Genomic DNA, 17,487 nt, shown 5'->3' on the forward strand with positions numbered 1-17,487 from the left:
ATCTTGTAACTATCATCATTACCTAGTCTCAAAACTTTACATTTATCAGCATTAAACTGCATCTGTCAATCTTTTGACCATTTCAAAACCCTATTTAGATCAACTTGAAGTGATAGTAAGTCTTCTTCCATGTTAATTTCCCTACCTATTTTTGTATCATCTGCAAATTTGCAAATGTTGCTACTCAACATCAAGAACACAAGAACACAAGAACAAAGGCAACTGCAGAAGGCCCACTGGCCCATACGAGGCAGCTCCTACCTACAACCACCCAATTAATTTGCCAGTTCCTTTACGACTTGGGACTTAAATCCATTTACACTTTGGGCTTCTGAGTCTCTTAGTTTGTCAATGCTCTTCCTGATTGTGTCGCGTGTAATTGGTATTTCTCTTAATTCATTCTCCTTACCTCCGACAAACATTTGTGTTGGTGATGGGATGTCATTCAAGCTTTCTAGTGTGAACACTGATGTTAGGTATTCATTGAGAGTGTTTGCCGCCCTTTTATGATACAACTTAAAATTGTTAGTCTCATCTTTTATGGGTCCTACGGAGTCAGTTCTTTGTTTGGGTTTTACTTCGTATATACTTGCCCGAAACGCTATGCGTATTAGTGGCTTTAGGTATTGTATTTTAAATTTTAAAATTTTGCCCCGAGGTGCGAGTTTATTGGGAGTACTTAGCTGTATCATTAGCAAGGTAATTAACTATAGTTTGCTGTCCTCCGTCCTTTAACAAATCCATTGACCCCTCCCCTAACCTGCCTATTTTGTGCAATAGTCGGTTTAGGATGATCCTTTCAAGCATCTTCCAAGTGCATTACATGAGACTGATAGGTCTATAATTGCCAGGGTCATTGGGTTTCGGTATTGGGACCATTATTGCATGTTTCCATTGTGTGGGCAACACTCCACATAGGAATGACTTGTTAAACAGGTGGAGTAGTGGATTGCCAGACACTTCACACAGTGCATTGAGTATGTCGTAGGTGACGCCATCTTCACCAGGTGCTGTACTTTTACCCTTTTCATAGCCCCCTTTACTTCCTTGGCTGTAATTGGTTCCCCATACTCGTCATCACTAGATTGTGCTCTTGTTATCCTAATCCTTCTGTCATTATGTCGGAGGAGCTGTTCCCTGCTTACTTCTGCAGGGAGGGAGGAGGATGATGCTGCATCACACCACTTGTGTATTAGTTCTTCAGCCTTACCCTGGGGGTCGTTGTGAGCCGCAGGCCGGGCTCTGCTCCCCTTAGCTACCTTAATTTTTGCCCACACTTGTCTTGCAGACGTTTCTCTTCCAATAGAGCTAGTGAACTCTAGTCATTGTCTTTCCCTTTGTAACTCATCTGCAATGTATGTACCTTTACCTGACTAAAAAATCTAATCTAAATCTATATCTAATCTATATGCTTAGATATATGCAAATGAGAGAGTAATAGAGCGAAACCTTTAAAATACTGAACAATTTGGAGGATATTGATTCATACAATTTCTTCAAAAGGTCAGATGTAACACGAACAAGGAGCAAAGGTTTCAAGCTCAACAAGCCACAGTGTAGGAGTGACAACAAATGCTTTTTAACCCATACGATTATGATCATGGCAATAAGGTTTCTAAAACAGTAGGCATTCTTCCAAAGCCAGACACTGTACTATGTTCCTCGCCCTAACCTAGTCACTCAGTATTATTCACTCATTTATCTATGTCTTGTCTATTTATGTCTTAAAGGTTACAAGACGTACATTAGTCAATACAATTGGTGCTTAAAATGTTAAGGATCTCTTGTGAAACACGGGTATTAATCAAAAAATTTATTATGTAAAATAAATAAAAAAGGCCCAAGGGCCATGAAGTAACAAGAATGCAAGGCCGGCACAAGCTGGCGTAAGTAGAGAAGACGGAAGATTCTTCATATTAAAAGACCCTGCTTCTCCAAGATGGCAGTCACACCCTGCTTGCCCTGGACAATCACCATATGGAGAAGGACTGTTTACTGTGAAGGGAAGTCCACAAATGCAATGCCAGCATGAGTCAGTCTTGAAGGGTAAACGATGATGGCACCCTCACAGTAACACAAAAGCCGAGCAAGCCCAGTGAGGAAGACCTGTTGATGGGAAGGAGGAGAATCATTAGTCACAACAAAATCCACATAGAAACAAAGGAGAGAAAAAAAATAAAGTGGATGTCTTCTTTTTGTATAGACATAATAAATATTGCCATTTGGCTATGTATTTATATGATATATAATAGAATACAGCATAAAACAAAATAAGAGGGGTGATAGGAGAAGAAAAGATTAGTGTTCAGTGAGAATCCACAAGGTCTTCTCTGAATACTCTATTTTCTTCAAGGCTGTGGGTCCCTACAATTGCACCAGAGGTGGTACACACCCCTATTATTATTTAAACAGGTGAGTACACACACGGTGTTAGCAAACTTAGCCTCCAAACACACACACACACATGGTATCAGCAAACGTAGCCTCCAAACACACACACACACATGGTATCAGCAAGCTTAGCCTCCAAACACACACACACATGGTATCAGCAGGCTTAGCCTCCAAACACACACACACACACACATGGTATCAGCAAGCTTAGCCTCCAAACACACACACACATGGTATCAGCAAGCTTAGCCTCCAAATACACACATGCTATCAGCAAGCTTAGCCTCTAAACACACACACACACAAATGGTATCAGCAAGCTTAGCCTCCAAATACACACACACACATGGTATCAGCAAGCTTAGCCTCTAAGCACACACACACACACACACATGGTATCAGCAAGCTTAGCCTCCAAACACACACACACACACACATGGTATCAGCAAGCTTAGCCTCCAAACACACACACACACACATGGTATCAGCAAGCTTAGCCTCCAAACACGCACACACACAAATGGTATCAGCAAGCTTAGCCTCCAAACACACACACACACATGGTATCAGCAAGCTTAGCCTCCAAACACACACACACACACATATTATCAGCAAACTTAGCCTCCAAACACACACACACATGGTATCAGCAAGCTTAGCCTCCAAACACACACACACACACATGGTATCAGCAAGCTTAGCCTCCAAACACACACACACATGGTATCAGCAAGCTTAGCCTCCAAACACACACACACAGAAAATGGGGACATTGAAACAGTTGATAAACTTGATTTCAAGAGAGAGAGGTCACTATGGGGAACTTCAAATTTTTTTTAATAAGTAATTAGGCAGACTTGTTGCTAGACAGGGAAGTAAATTAAATGTATGCCAAATTTTGCAAAATATACAATGAAGGCACACAAACATTCATACCAAAACAGAGATGCAGGGCCAGAAAACAGGATTGGTTCAACAGAAATTGAGAGAGGGCCACAGACCAAAGACACAAAAATGGAATGAAAGACATTGAAAAACTACAAGCAGATGTCAACAAAGTTTTCGATTGGGCAGCAGAAAATAACATGATGTTTAACAGTGATAAATTTCAGGTATGGCAAAAATGAGGATCTGAAACATAATACAGGGTACAAAACACAATCGAATCTTTCCATAGTAGAAAAACAGCATGTCAAGGATTTGGGAATAATGATGTCCGACGATCTAATGTTTAGGGAGCATAACCAAGCAAATATTGCGTCAGCCAGAAAAATGATCGGATGGATTATGAGAACTTTCAAATCCAGGGATCCCATCACAATGGTTGTACTCTTCAAGTCACTTATGTTGTCCCGTCTCGAGTACTGCTCAGTATTCACTTTCCCCTTCAGAGCACGGTTGCACGGTTGTTCCTGCCGGAACAACCGTGGACATCTTCAGGAGAAAACTGGACTGTTTTCTAAGAGAAGTTCCGGATCAGCCGGGATGTTGTGGGTATGTGGCCCTGCGGGCCGCTCCAAGCAACAGCCTGGTGGACCAAACTCTCACAAGTCGAGCCTGGCCTCGGCCGGGCTTGGGGAGTAGAAGAGCAGAACCCCATCAAGCAGGTATCAAAATAGAAAGAAGCCAAACCCCCAATCATACCAGCGATACAAAGATGCGAGAAACAACTATACAGCAGTAAGGGAAGAGGCAGAAAGAAATTTTTAAAAAGGGATAATGGATAAATGTAAAACAGAACTGGGCCTATTCTACAAATTCATAAACAACAAATTGCAGGTAAAGGATAATATCCAGAGGTTGAAAATAGGAAACAGATTCACAGAAAATGATAATGCAATGTGTGAAACATTAAACCAAAAGTTCCAAAGTGTGTTTATACAAAATGAAATCTTAAGAGAACCAGACACAATAAGAATTTCTGAGAACATCATAGAGCGTATAGAGGTGTCTAGAGATGAAGTGGAAAATATGCTAAAGTAGCTAAGTAAGAACAAAGCAGTTGGTCCAGATGGAGTTTCACCATGGGTTCTGAGAGAATGTGCATCTGAGCTCAGCCTTTCACTTCACCTGATCTTTCAGGCATCCCTGTGTACAGGAGTCATAGCAAACATGTGAAAAAAGGCTAACATAGTTCCAATCTACAAAAGTGGCAACAGGGAAGACCCCACCTCTCTCAGTTATAGACCTGAATCATTGACAAGTGTAACAGTGAAAGGATTGAAAACAAAAAAAAAATAATAAAAACTAAATGGGTAGAACACCTGGAGAGAAATTATATAATATCACACAGACAGTATTGTTTTCGATCTGGAAGATCCTGTGTATCGAATTTACTCAGTTTCTATGATTGAGCCACAGAGATTTTAAAGGAAAAAGGTAGTTGGGTTGACTGCATCTATCTAGACATAAAAAAGGCTTTCGACAGAGTTCCACATAAGAGGTTGTTCTGGAAACTAGAAAATTTTGGATGGGTGACAGGTAAGCTTCTAACATGGATGAAAAATTTTCTGACTGATAGAAAAATGAGGGCAGTAATCAGAGGCAATCGGACTGGAGAAGTGTCACAAGTGGAGTACCACAGTACATGCACCAGAAATGTTCATTGTCTACATAAATGATCTACCAGTAGGAATACAGAATTATATAAACATGTTTGCTGATGATGCTAAGATAATGGGATGGATAAGAAATTTAGATGATTGTCATGCCCTTCAAGAAAACCTAGACAAAATAAATATATGGAGCACCACTTGGCAAATGAAATTTAATGTGAATAAATGCCATGTTATGGAATGTGGAATACAATATAGATCCCACACAACCTACAAATTATGTGAGAAATCTTTATATAATTCTGATAAAAGAAAGAGGTCTAGGGTTGATTCTAGATAGAAAACTATCACTTGAGGCCCACATAAAGAACGTTGTGTGAGGAGCCTATGCCACGCTTTCTAACTTCAGAATTTCGTTTAAATACATGGATGGCGAAATACTAAAGAAATTGTTCACGAGTTTTTTTCGGCCAAGGCTAGAATATGCAGCGGTTGTGTGGTGCCCATATCTTAAGAAGCACATCAACAAACTGGAAAAGGTGCAAAGACATGCTACTAAGTGGCTCCCAGAACTAAAGGGCAAGAGCTATGTGGAGAGGTCAGAGGCATTATATATGCCAAAACTAGAAGACAACAAAAAGAGGTGATAAAATCACTATGTACAAAATAGTAACAGGAATTGATAAAATCGATAGGGAAGATTTCCCGAGACCTGGAACTTCAAGAACAAAAGGTCATAGATTTAAACTAACTAAACAAAGATGCCAAAGAAATATAAAAAAATTTCCTTTCGCATACAGAGTGGTACACGGTTGGAACAAGTTAAGTGAGAAGGTGGTGGCGGCCAAGACCGTCAGTAGTTTCAAAGCATTATGTGACAAAGAGTGCTGGGTAGACGGGACACCACGAGCGTAGCTCTAATCCTGTAACTACACTTAGGTAACTACATTTGGTGTCAGCAAGCTTACCGTCGAAACACAGACAAACAGCCTGCCTATTATTCAAGGCCTTCTCTGAGTACTCTCTATTTTCTTCTCTGAGGCTATGGGTCCCTAATCTTGCAACAGAGGTGGTACAACTTTTAAGTTTTTAACTACTGCACTGAGCACCTGATTTTGGCAAAGACTTCTTAGTGCAATTGTCAAGGACATAGTTCTGGTATTTTTTTGTTTATAAATATTCAGGTATAGTTAATGTCAAAATGTTTCAAAACTCAACAATTTATATTTCAAAACAAAAACAGTAATGAAAACATTACAAAACATTAAAATATAGCCTAATTAATTTTTTAATAAAATAGCACAACTCTCAGAATGTCAAAAGGTGCTTTGAGCAATAAAGAAGTTAATTTTATATATATAATATTATATATATAATATATATTTACCTGTGACTACTGCTTAGCAAAAATTTGATCTCTGTGAAAATTGGTCTCGTCATTGCTAGGAGATATTTTAAGACCATGATTTGCTGTGGATGGCACTGTAGTCTTCAAGTCATCAATCTAAAAATAGGGGTAATCTTTTAAAATGTAAATTTTGTATAAAAAAAAATGCAAAAATAAATTGCAAGAATAATATGAAGTTATTATACAATTTTTTTTTAATTATTTAAATATTTGTGAGACATTATTAAGCAATGTATGAAGTACAGATTCTCTAAGACCTGATATGTATCTGCTTATGTTCCACCACATTACATTCAGGGCTGAAGAGAAAACACAGCCAGTAAGGTAATGATCACTTAGGATGGACTGGGATGCTACATGTAGGTGGGGGCTAAGCTGCGTGAGGCTAGGATGCCCAGCCTGCCTTGTCTAGGCTGGGCTGGGCTAGGCAACACTAGGAAGGAGTCAACAAATCTCTGGAGTGCCTTACTTTTCCTGATATCCTTAAAAAAGCAAGAATGATGCCATTTTATAAAGGAGGCGAGACAGCAGAAATAAACAATTAGAGAAAAATATCATATCTACTTATACTTTCAAAAATATTTGATTTTTTTTTTTACAAACATTTCTTCCTACTTTGTAAAATTCAACATGAATACAAACACACACACACATCCCTAGGAAGCAGCCCATAGCAGCTGTCTAACTCCCAGGTACTTATTTACTGTTAGGTGAACCAGATATAGAGAATAACCACAAAATCTTGTAAAGCCACTAGTACACGCAGCATTTCAGGCAAGATATATAATATTAATATTATATATACATATATATATATACATATATATATATATATAACTGAAAACTCACACCCCAGAAGTGACTCGAACCCATGCTCCCAGAAGCAACGCAACTGGTATGTACAAGACGCCTTAATCCACTTGACCATCACGACCGGACATAATGAGGTGATAGCCGAGGCTATTTGAACCACCCCACCGCCGGCACTCGGATAGTAATCTCGGGCATAGCATTTTACCAAATCACCTCATTCTTTTAGGCACACGTGAGGAACACAAATGCAAACAAGCCTGAATGGTCCCCAGGACAATATGCAACTGAAAACTCACACCCCAGAAGTGACTCGAACCCATACTCCCAGAAGCAACGCAACTGGTATGTACAAGACGCCTTAATCCACTTGACCATCACGACCGGACATAATGAGGTGATAGCCGAGGCTATTTGAACCACCCCACCGCCAGCACTCGGATAGTAATCTTGGGCATAGCATTTTACCAAATCACCTCATTCTTTGGGGCACACGTGAGGAACACAAATGCGAACAAGCCTGAATGGTCCCCAGGACAATATGCAACTGAAAACTCACACCCCAGAAGTGACTCGAACCCATACTCCCAGAAGCAACGCAACTGGTATGTACAAGACGCCTTAATCCACTTGACCATCACGACCGGACATAATGAGGTGATAGCCGAGGCTATTTGAACCACCCCACCGCCGGCACTCGGATAGTAATCTTGGGCATAGCATTTTACCAAATCACCTCATTCTTTGGGGCACACGTGAGGAACACAAATGCGAACAAGCCTGAATGGTCCCCAGGACAATATGCAACTGAAAACTCACACCCCAGAAGTGACTCGAACCCATACTCCCAGAAGCAACGCAACTGGTATGTACAAGACGCCTTAATCCACTTGACCATCACGACCGGACATAATGAGGTGATAGCCGAGGCTATTTGAACCACCCCACCACCGGCACTCGGATAGTAATCTTGGGCATAGCATTTTACCAAATCACCTCATTCTTTGGGGCACACGTGAGGAACATAAATGCGAACAAGCCTGAATGGTCCCCAGGACAATATGCAACTGAAAACTCACACCCCAGAAGTGACTCGAACCCATACTCCCAGAAGCAACGCAACTGGTATGTACAAGACGCCTTAATCCACTTGACCATCACGACCGGACATAATGAGGTGATAGCCGAGGCTATTTGAACCACCCTTCCGCCGGCACTCGGATAGTAATCTTGGGCATAGCATTTTACCAAATCACCTCATTCTTTGGGGCACACGTGAGGAACACAAATGCGAACAAGCCTGAATGGTCCCCAGGACAATATGCAACTGAAAACTCACACCCCAGAAGTGACTCGAACCCATACTCCCAGAAGCAACGCAACTGGTATGTACAAGACGCCTTAATCCACTTGACCATCACGACCGGACATAACGAGGTGATAGCCGAGGCTATTTGAACCACCCCACCGCCGGCACTCGGATAGTAATCTTGGGCATAGCATTTTACCAAATCACCTCATTCTTTGGGGCACACGTGAGGAACACAAATGCGAACAAGCCTGAATGGTCCCCAGGACAATATGCAACTGAAAACTCACACCCCAGAAGTGACTCGAACCCATACTCCCAGAAGCAACGCAACTGGTATGTACAAGACGCCTTAATCCACTTGACCATCACGACCGGACATAATGAGGTGATAGCCGAGGCTATTTGAACCACCCCACCGCCGGCACTCGGATAGTAATCTTGGGCATAGCATTTTACCAAATCACCTCATTCTTTGGGGCACACGTGAGGAACACAAATGCGAACAAGCCTGAATGGTCTCCAGGACAATATGCAACTGAAAACTCACACCCCAGAAGTGACTCGAACCCATACTCCCAGAAGCAACGCAACTGGTATGTACAAGACGCCTTAATCCACTTGACCATCACGACCGGACATAATGAGGTGATAGCCGAGGCTATTTGAACCACCCCACCGCCGGCACTCGGATAGTAATCTTGGGCATAGAATTTTACCAAATCACCTCATTCTTTGGGGCACACGTGAGGAACACAAATGCGAACAAGCCTGAATGGTCCCCAGGACAATATGCAACTGAAAACTCATACCCCAGAAGTGACTCGAACCCATACTCCCAGAAGCAACGCAACTGGTATGTACAAGACGCCTTAATCCACTTGACCATCACGACCGGACATAATGAGATGATAGCCGAGGCTATTTGAACCACCCCACCGCCGGCACTCGGATAGTAATCTTGGGCATAGCATTTTACCAAATCACCTCATTCTTTGGGGCACACGTGAGGAACACAAATGCGAACAAGCCTGAATGGTCCCCAGGACAATATGCAACTGAAAACTCACACCCCAGAAGTGACTCGAACCCATACTCCCAGAAGCAACGCAACTGGTATGTACAAGACGCCTTAATCCACTTGACCATCACGACCGGACATAATGAGGTGATAGCCGAGGCTATTTGAACCACCCCACCGCCGGCACTCGGATAGTAATCTTGGGCATAGCATTTTACCAAATCACCTCATTCTTTGGGGCACACGTGAGGAACACAAATGCGAACAAGCCTGAATGGTCCCCAGGACAATATGCAACTGAAAACTCACACCCCAGAAGTGACTCGAACCCATACTCCCAGAAGCAACGCAACTGGTATGTACAAGACGCATTAATCCACTTGACCATCACGACCGGACATAATGAGGTGATTGCCGAGGCTATTTGAACCACCCCACCGCCGGCACTCGGATAGTAATCTTGGGCATAGCATTTTACCAAATCACCTCATTCTTTGGGGCACACGTGAGGAACACAAATGCGAACAAGCCTGAATGGTCCCCAGGACAATATGCAACTGAAAATTCACACCCCAGAAGTGACTCGAACCCATACTCCCAGAAGCAACGCAACTGGTATGTACAAGACGCCTTAATCCACTTGACCATCACGACCGGACATAATGAGGTGATAGCCGAGGCTATTTGAACCACCCCACCGCCGGCACTCGGATAGTAATCTTGGGCATAGCATTTTACCAAATCACCTCATTCTTTGGGGCACACTTGAGGAACACAAATGCGAACAAGCCTGAATGGTCCCCAGGACAATATGCAACTGAAAACTCACACCCCAGAAGTGACTCGAACCCATACTCCCAGAAGCAACGCAACAGGTATGTACAAGACGCCTTAATCCACTTGACCATCACGACCGGACATAATGAGGTGATAGCCGAGGCTATTTAAACCACCCCACCGCCGGCACTCGGATAGTAATCTTGGGCATAGCATTTTACCAAATCACCTCATTCTTTGGGGCACACGTGAGGAACACAAATGCGAACAAGCCTGAATGGTCCCCAGGACAATATGCAACTGAAAACTCACACCCCAGAAGTGACTCGAACCCATACTCCCAGAAGCAACGCAACTGGTATGTACAAGACGCCTTAATCCACTTGACCATCACGACCGGACATAATGAGGTGATAGCCGAGGCTATTTGAACCACCCCACCGCCGGCACTCGGATAGTAATCTTGGGCATAGCATTTTACCAAATCACCTCATTCTTTGTGGCACACGTGAGGAACACAAATGCGAACAAGCCTGAATGGTCCCCAGGACAATATGCAACTGAAAACTCATACCCCAGAAGTGACTCGAACCCATACTCCCAGAAGCAACGCAACTGGTATGTACAAGACGCCTTAATCCACTTGACCATCACGACCGGACATAATGAGGTGATATCCGAGGCTATTTGAACCACCCCACCGCCGGCACTCGGATAGTAATCTTGGGCATAGCATTTTACCAAATCACCTCATTCTTTGGGGCACACGTGAGGAACACAAATGCGAACAAGCCTGAATGGTCCCCAGGACAATATGCAACTGAAAACTCACACCCCAGAAGTGACTCGAACCCATACTCCCAGAAGCAACGCAACTGGTATGTATAAGACGCCTTAATCCACTTGACCATCACGACCGGACATAATGAGGTGATAGCCAAGGCTATTTGAACCACCCCACCGCCGGCACTAGGATAGTAATCTTGGGCATAGCATTTTACCAAATCACCTCATTCTTTGGGGCACACGTGAGGAACACAAATGCGAACAAGCCTGAATGGTCCCCAGGACAATATGCAACTGAAAACTCACACCCCAGAAGTGACTCGAACCCATACTCCCAGAAGCAACGCAACTGGTATGTACAAGACGCCTTAATCCACTTGACCATCACGACCGGACATAATGAGGTGATAGCCGAGGCTATTTGAACCACCCCACCGCCGGCACTCGGATAGTAATCTTGGGCATAGCATTTTACCAAATCACCTCATTCTTTGGGGCACACGTGAGGAACACAAATGCGAACAAGCCTGAATGGTCCCCAGGACAATATGCAACTGAAAACTCACACCCCAGAAGTGACTCGAACCCATACTCCCAGAAGCAACGCAACTGGATTAAGGCGTCTTGTACATACCAGTTGCGTTGCTTCTGGGAGTATGGGTTCGAGTCACTTCTGGGGTGTGAGTTTTCAGTTGCATATTGTCCTGGGGACCATTCAGGCTTGTTCGCATTTGTGTTCCTCACGTGTGCCCCAAAGAATGAGGTGATTTGGTAAAATGCTATGCCCAAGATTACTATCCGAGTGCCGGCGGTGGGGTGGTTCAAATAGCCTCGGCTATCACCTCATTATGTCCGGTCGTGATGGTCAAGTGGATTAAGGCGTCTTGTACATACCAGTTGCGTTGCTTCTGGGAGTATGGGTTCGAGTCACTTCTGGGGTGTGAGTTTTCAGTTGCATATTGTCCTGGGGACCATTCAGGCTTGTTCGCATTTGTGTTCCTCACGTGTGCCCCAAAGAATGAGGTGATTTGGTAAAATGCTATGCCCAAGATTACTATCCGAGTGCCGGCGGTGGGGTGGTTCAAATAGCCTCGGCTATCACCTCATTATGTCCGGTCGTGATGGTCAAGTGGATTAAGGCGTCTTGTACATTCCAGTTGCGTTGCTTCTGGGAGTATGGGTTCGAGTCACTTCTGGGGTGTGAGTTTTCAGTTGCATATTGTCCTGGGGACCATTCAGGCTTGTTCGCATTTGTGTTCCTCACGTGTGCCCCAAAGAATGAGGTGATTTGGTAAAATGCTATGCCCAAGATTACTATCCGAGTGCCGGCGGTGGGGTGGTTCAAATAGCCTCGGCTATCACCTCATTATGTCCGGTCGTGATGGTCAAGTGGATTAAGGCGTCTTGTACATACCAGTTGCGTTGCTTCTGGGAGTATGGGTTCGAGTCACTTCTGGGGTATGAATTTTCAGTTGCATATTGTCCTGGGGACCATTCAGGCTTGTTCGCATCTGTGTTCCTCACGTGTGCCCCAAAGAATGAGGTGATTTGGTAAAATGCTATGCCCAAGATTACTATCCGAGTGCCGGCGGTGGGGTGGTTCAAATAGCCTCAGCTATCACCTCATTATGTCCGGTCGTGATGGTCAAGTGGATTAAGGCGTCTTGTACATACCAGTTGCGTTGCTTCTGGAAGTATGGGTTCGAGTCACTTCTGGGGTGTGAGTTTTCAGTTGCATATTGTCCTGGGGACCATTCAGGCTTGTTCGCATTTGTGTTCCTCACGTGTGCCCCAAAGAATGAGGTGATTTGGTAAAATGCTATGCCCAAGATTACTATCCGAGTGCCGGCGGTGGGGTGATTTAAATAGCTTTGGCTATCACCTCATTATGTCCGGTCGTGATGGTCAAGTGGATTAAGGCGTCTTGTACATACCAGTTGCGTTGCTTCTGGGAGTATGGGTTCGAGTCACTTCTGGGGTGTGAGTTTTCAGTTGCATATTGTCCTGGGGACCATTCAGGCTTGTTCGCATTTGTGTTCCTCACGTGTGCCCCAAAGAATGAGGTGATTTGGTAAAATGCTATGCCCATGATTACTATCCGAGTGCCGGCGGTGGGGTGGTTCAAATAGCCTCGGCTATCACCTCATTATGTCCGGTCATGATGGTCAAGTGGATTAAGGCGTCTTGTACATACCAGTTGCGTTGCTTCTGGGAGTATGGGTTCGAGTCACTTCTGGGGTGTGAGTTTTCAGTTGCATATTGTCCTGGGGACCATTCAGGCTTGTTCGCATTTGTGTTCCTCACGTGTGCCCCAAAGAATGAGGTGATTTGGTAAAATGCTATGCCCAAGATTACTATCCGAGTGCCGGCGGTGGGGTGGTTCAAATAGCCTCGGCTATCACCTCATTATGTCCGGTCGTGATGGTCAAGTGGATTAAGGCGTCTTGTACATACCAGTTGCGTTGCTTCTGGGAGTATGGGTTCGAGTCACTTCTGGGGTGTGAGTTTTCAGTTGCATATTGTCCTGGGGACCATTCAGGCTTGTTCGCATTTGTGTTCCTCACGTGTGCCCCAAAGAATGAGGTGATTTGGTAAAATGCTATGCCCAAGATTACTATCCGAGTGCCCGCGGTGGGGTGGTTCAAATAGCCTCGGCTATCACCTCATTATGTCCGGTCGTGATGGTCAAGTGGATTAAGGCGTCTTGTACATACCAGTTGCGTTGCTTCTGGGAGTATGGGTTCGAGTCACTTCTGGGGTGTGAGTTTTCAGTTGCATATTGTCCTGGGGACCATTCAGGCTTGTTCGCATTTGTGTTCCTCACGTGTGCCCCAAAGAATGAGGTGATTTGGTAAAATGCTATGCCCAAGATTACTATCCGAGTGTCGGCGGTGGGGTGGTTCAAATAGCCTCGGCTATCATCTCATTATGTCCGGTCGTGATGGTCAAGTGGATTAAGGCGTCTTGTACATACCAGTTGCGTTGCTTCTGGGAGTATGGGTTCGAGTCACTTCTGGGGTGTGAGTTTTCAGTTGCATATTGTCCTGGGGACCATTTAGGCTTGTTCGCATTTGTGTTCCTCACGTGTGCCCCAAAGAATGAGGTGATTTGGTAAAATGCTATGCCCAAGATTACTATCCAAGTGCCGGCGGTGGGGTGGTTCAAATAGCCTCGGCTATCACCTCATTATGTCCGGTCGTGATGGTCAAGTGGATTAAGGCGTCTTGTACATACCAGTTGCGTTGCTTCTGGGAGTATGGGTTCGAGTCACTTCTGGGGTGTGAGTTTTCAGTTGCATATTGTCCTGGGGACCATTCAGGCTTGTTCGCATTTGTGTTCCTCACGTGTGCTCCAAAGAATGAGGTGATTTGGTAAAATGCTATGCCCAAGATTACTATCCGAGTTCCGGCAGTGGGGTGGTTCAAATAGCCTCGGCTATCACCTCATTATGTCCGGTCGTGATGGTCAAGTGGATTAAGGCGTCTTGTACATACCAGTTGCGTTGCTTCTGGGAGTATGGGTTCGAGTCACTTCTGGGGTGTGAGTTTTCAGTTGCATATTGTCCTGGGGACCATTCAGGCTTGTTCGCATTTGTGTTCCTCACGTGTGCCCCAAAGAATGAGGTGATTTGGTAAAATGCTATGCCCAAGATTACTATCCGAGTGCCGGCGGTGGGGTGGTTCAAATAGCCTCGGCTATCACCTCATTATGTCCGGTCGTGATGGTCAAGTGGATTAAGGCGTCTTGTACATACCAGTTGCGTTGCTTCTGGGAGTATGGGTTCGAGTCACTTCTGGGGTGTGAGTTTTCAGTTGCATATTGTCCTGGGGACCATTCAGGCTTGTTCGCATTTGTGTTCCTCACGTGTGCCCCAAAGAATGAGGTGATTTGGTAAAATGCTATGCCCAAGATTACTATCCGAGTGCCGGCGGTTAAGTGGTTCAAATAGCCTCGGCTATTAACTCATTATATCCGGTCGTGATGGTCAAGTGGATTAAGGCGTCTTGTACATACCAGTTGCGTTGCTTCTGGGAGTATGGGTTCGAGTCACTTCTGGGGTGTGAGTTTTCAGTTGCATATTGTCCTGGGGACCATTCAGGCTTGTTCGCATTTGTGTTCCTCATGTGTGCCCCAAAGAATGAGGTGATTTGGTAAAATGCTATGCCCAAGATTACTATCCGAGTGCCGGCGGTGGGGTGGTTCAAATAGCCTCGGCTATCACCTCATTATGTCCGGTCGTGATGGTCAAGTGGATTAAGGCGTCTTGTACATACCAGTTGCGTTGCTTCTGGGAGTATGGGTTCGAGTCACTTCTGGGGTGTGAGTTTTCAGTTGCATATGGTCCTGGGGACCATTCAAGCTTGTTCGCATTTGTGTTCCTCACGTGTGCCCCAAAGAATGAGGTGATTTGGTAAAATGCTATGCCCAAGATTACTATCCGAGTGCCGGCGGTGGGGTGGTTCAAATAGCCTCGGCTATCACCTCATTATGTCCGGTTGTGATGGTCAAGTGGATTAAGGCGTCTTGTACATACCAGTTGCGTTGCTTCTGGGAGTATGGGTTCGAGTCACTTCTGGGGTGTGAGTTTTCAGTTGCATATTGTCCTGGGGACCATTCAGGCTTGTTCGCATTTGTGTTCCTCACGTGTGCCCCAAAGAATGAGGTGATTTGGTAAAATGCTATGCCCAAGATTACTATCCGAGTGCCGGCGGTGGGGTGGTTCAAATAGCCTCGGCTATCACCTCATTATGTCCAGTCGTGATGGTCAAGTGGATTAAGGCGTCTTGTACATACCAGTTGCGTTGCTTCTGGGAGTATGGGTTCGAGTCACTTCTGGGGTGTGAGTTTTCAGTTGCATATTGTCCTGGGGACCATTCAGGCTTGTTCGCATTTGTGTTCCTCACGTGTGCCCCAAAGAATGAGGTGATTTGGTAAAATGCTATGCCCAAGATTACTATCCGAGTGCCGGCGGTGGGGTGGTTCAAATAGCCTCGGCTATCACCTCATTATGTCCGGTCGTGATGGTCAAGTGGATTAAGGCGTCTTGTACATACCAGTTTCGTTGCTTCTGGGAGTATGGGTTCGAGTCACTTCTGGGGTGTGAGTTTTCAGTTGCATATTGTCCTGGGGACCATTCAGGCTTGTTCGCATTTGTGTTCCTCACGTGTGCCCCAAAGAATGAGGTGATTTGGTAAAATGCTATGCCCAAGATTACTATCCGAGTGCCGGCGGTGGGGTGGTTCAAATAGCCTCGGCTATCACCTCATTATGTCCGGTCGTGATGGTCAAGTGGATAAAGGCGTCTTGTACATACCAGTTGCGTTGCTTCTGGGAGTATGGGTTCGAGTCACTTCTGGGGTGTGAGTTTTCAGTTGCATATTGTCCTGGGGACCATTCAGGCTTGTTCGCATTTGTGTTCCTCACGTGTGCCCCAAAGAATGAGGTGATTTGGTAAAATGCTATGCCCAAGATTACTATCCGAGTGCCGGCGGTGGGGTGGTTCAAATAGCCTCGGCTATCACCTCATTATGTCCAGTCGTGATGGTCAAGTGGATTAAGGCGTCTTGTACATACCAGTTGCGTTGCTTCTGGGAGTATGGGTTCGAGTCACTTCTGGGGTGTGAGTTTTCAGTTGCATATTGTCCTGGGGACCATTCAGGCTTGTTCGCATTTGTGTTCCTCACGTGTGCCCCAAAGAATGAGGTGATTTGGTAAAATGCTATGCCCAAGATTACTATCCGAGTGCCGGCGGTGGGGTGGTTCAAATAGCCTCGGCTATCACCTCATTATGTCCGGTCGTGATGGTCAAGTGGATTAAGGCGTCTTGTACATACCAGTTTCGTTGCTTCTGGGAGTATGGGTTCGAGTCACTTCTGGGGTGTGAGTTTTCAGTTGCATATTGTCCTGGGGACCATTCAGGCTTGTTCGCATTTGTGTTCCTCACGTGTGCCCCAAAGAATGAGGTGATTTGGTAAAATGCTATGCCCAAGATTACTATCCGAGTGCCGGCGGTGGGGTGGTTCAAATAGCCTCGGCTATCACCTCATTATGTCCGGTCGTGATGGTCAAGTGGATAAAGGCGTCTTGTACATACCAGTTGCGTTGCTTCTGGGAGTATGGGTTCGAGTCACTTCTGGGGTGTGAGTTTTCAGTTGCATATTGTCCTGGGGACCATTCAGGCTTGTTCGCATTTGTGTTCCTCACGTGTGCCCCAAAGAATGAGGTGATTTGGTAAAATGTTATGCCCAAGAATACTATCCGAGTGCCGGCGGTGGGGTGGTTCAAATAGCCTCGGCTATCACCTCATTATGTCCGGTCGTGATTGTCAAGTGGATTAAGGCGTCTTGTACATACCAGTTGCGTTGCTTCTGGGAGTATGGGTTCGAGTCACTTCTGGGGTGTGAGTTTTCAGTTGCATATTGTCCTG

General features: G+C 44.9%; 1 long non-coding RNA gene across 1 annotated transcript; it reads right to left on the reverse strand.

The window, feature by feature from the left end:
- Positions 1-1,798: 1,798 nt before the first annotated feature.
- On the reverse strand, positions 1,799-6,444 carry LOC138360472 (uncharacterized). Its single transcript, XR_011226416.1, has 2 exons — positions 6,337-6,444; positions 1,799-2,106 (listed from the first exon to the last, which is right to left on the reverse strand). It is a non-coding gene; the product is annotated as an uncharacterized lncRNA (long non-coding RNA).
- Between the last annotated feature and the right edge of the window lie 11,043 nt (positions 6,445-17,487).

This window comes from Procambarus clarkii, unplaced genomic scaffold, assembly GCF_040958095.1.
Source record: "Procambarus clarkii isolate CNS0578487 unplaced genomic scaffold, FALCON_Pclarkii_2.0 HiC_scaffold_112, whole genome shotgun sequence".
In the NCBI taxonomy this organism is placed as follows: domain Eukaryota; kingdom Metazoa; phylum Arthropoda; class Malacostraca; order Decapoda; family Cambaridae; genus Procambarus; species Procambarus clarkii.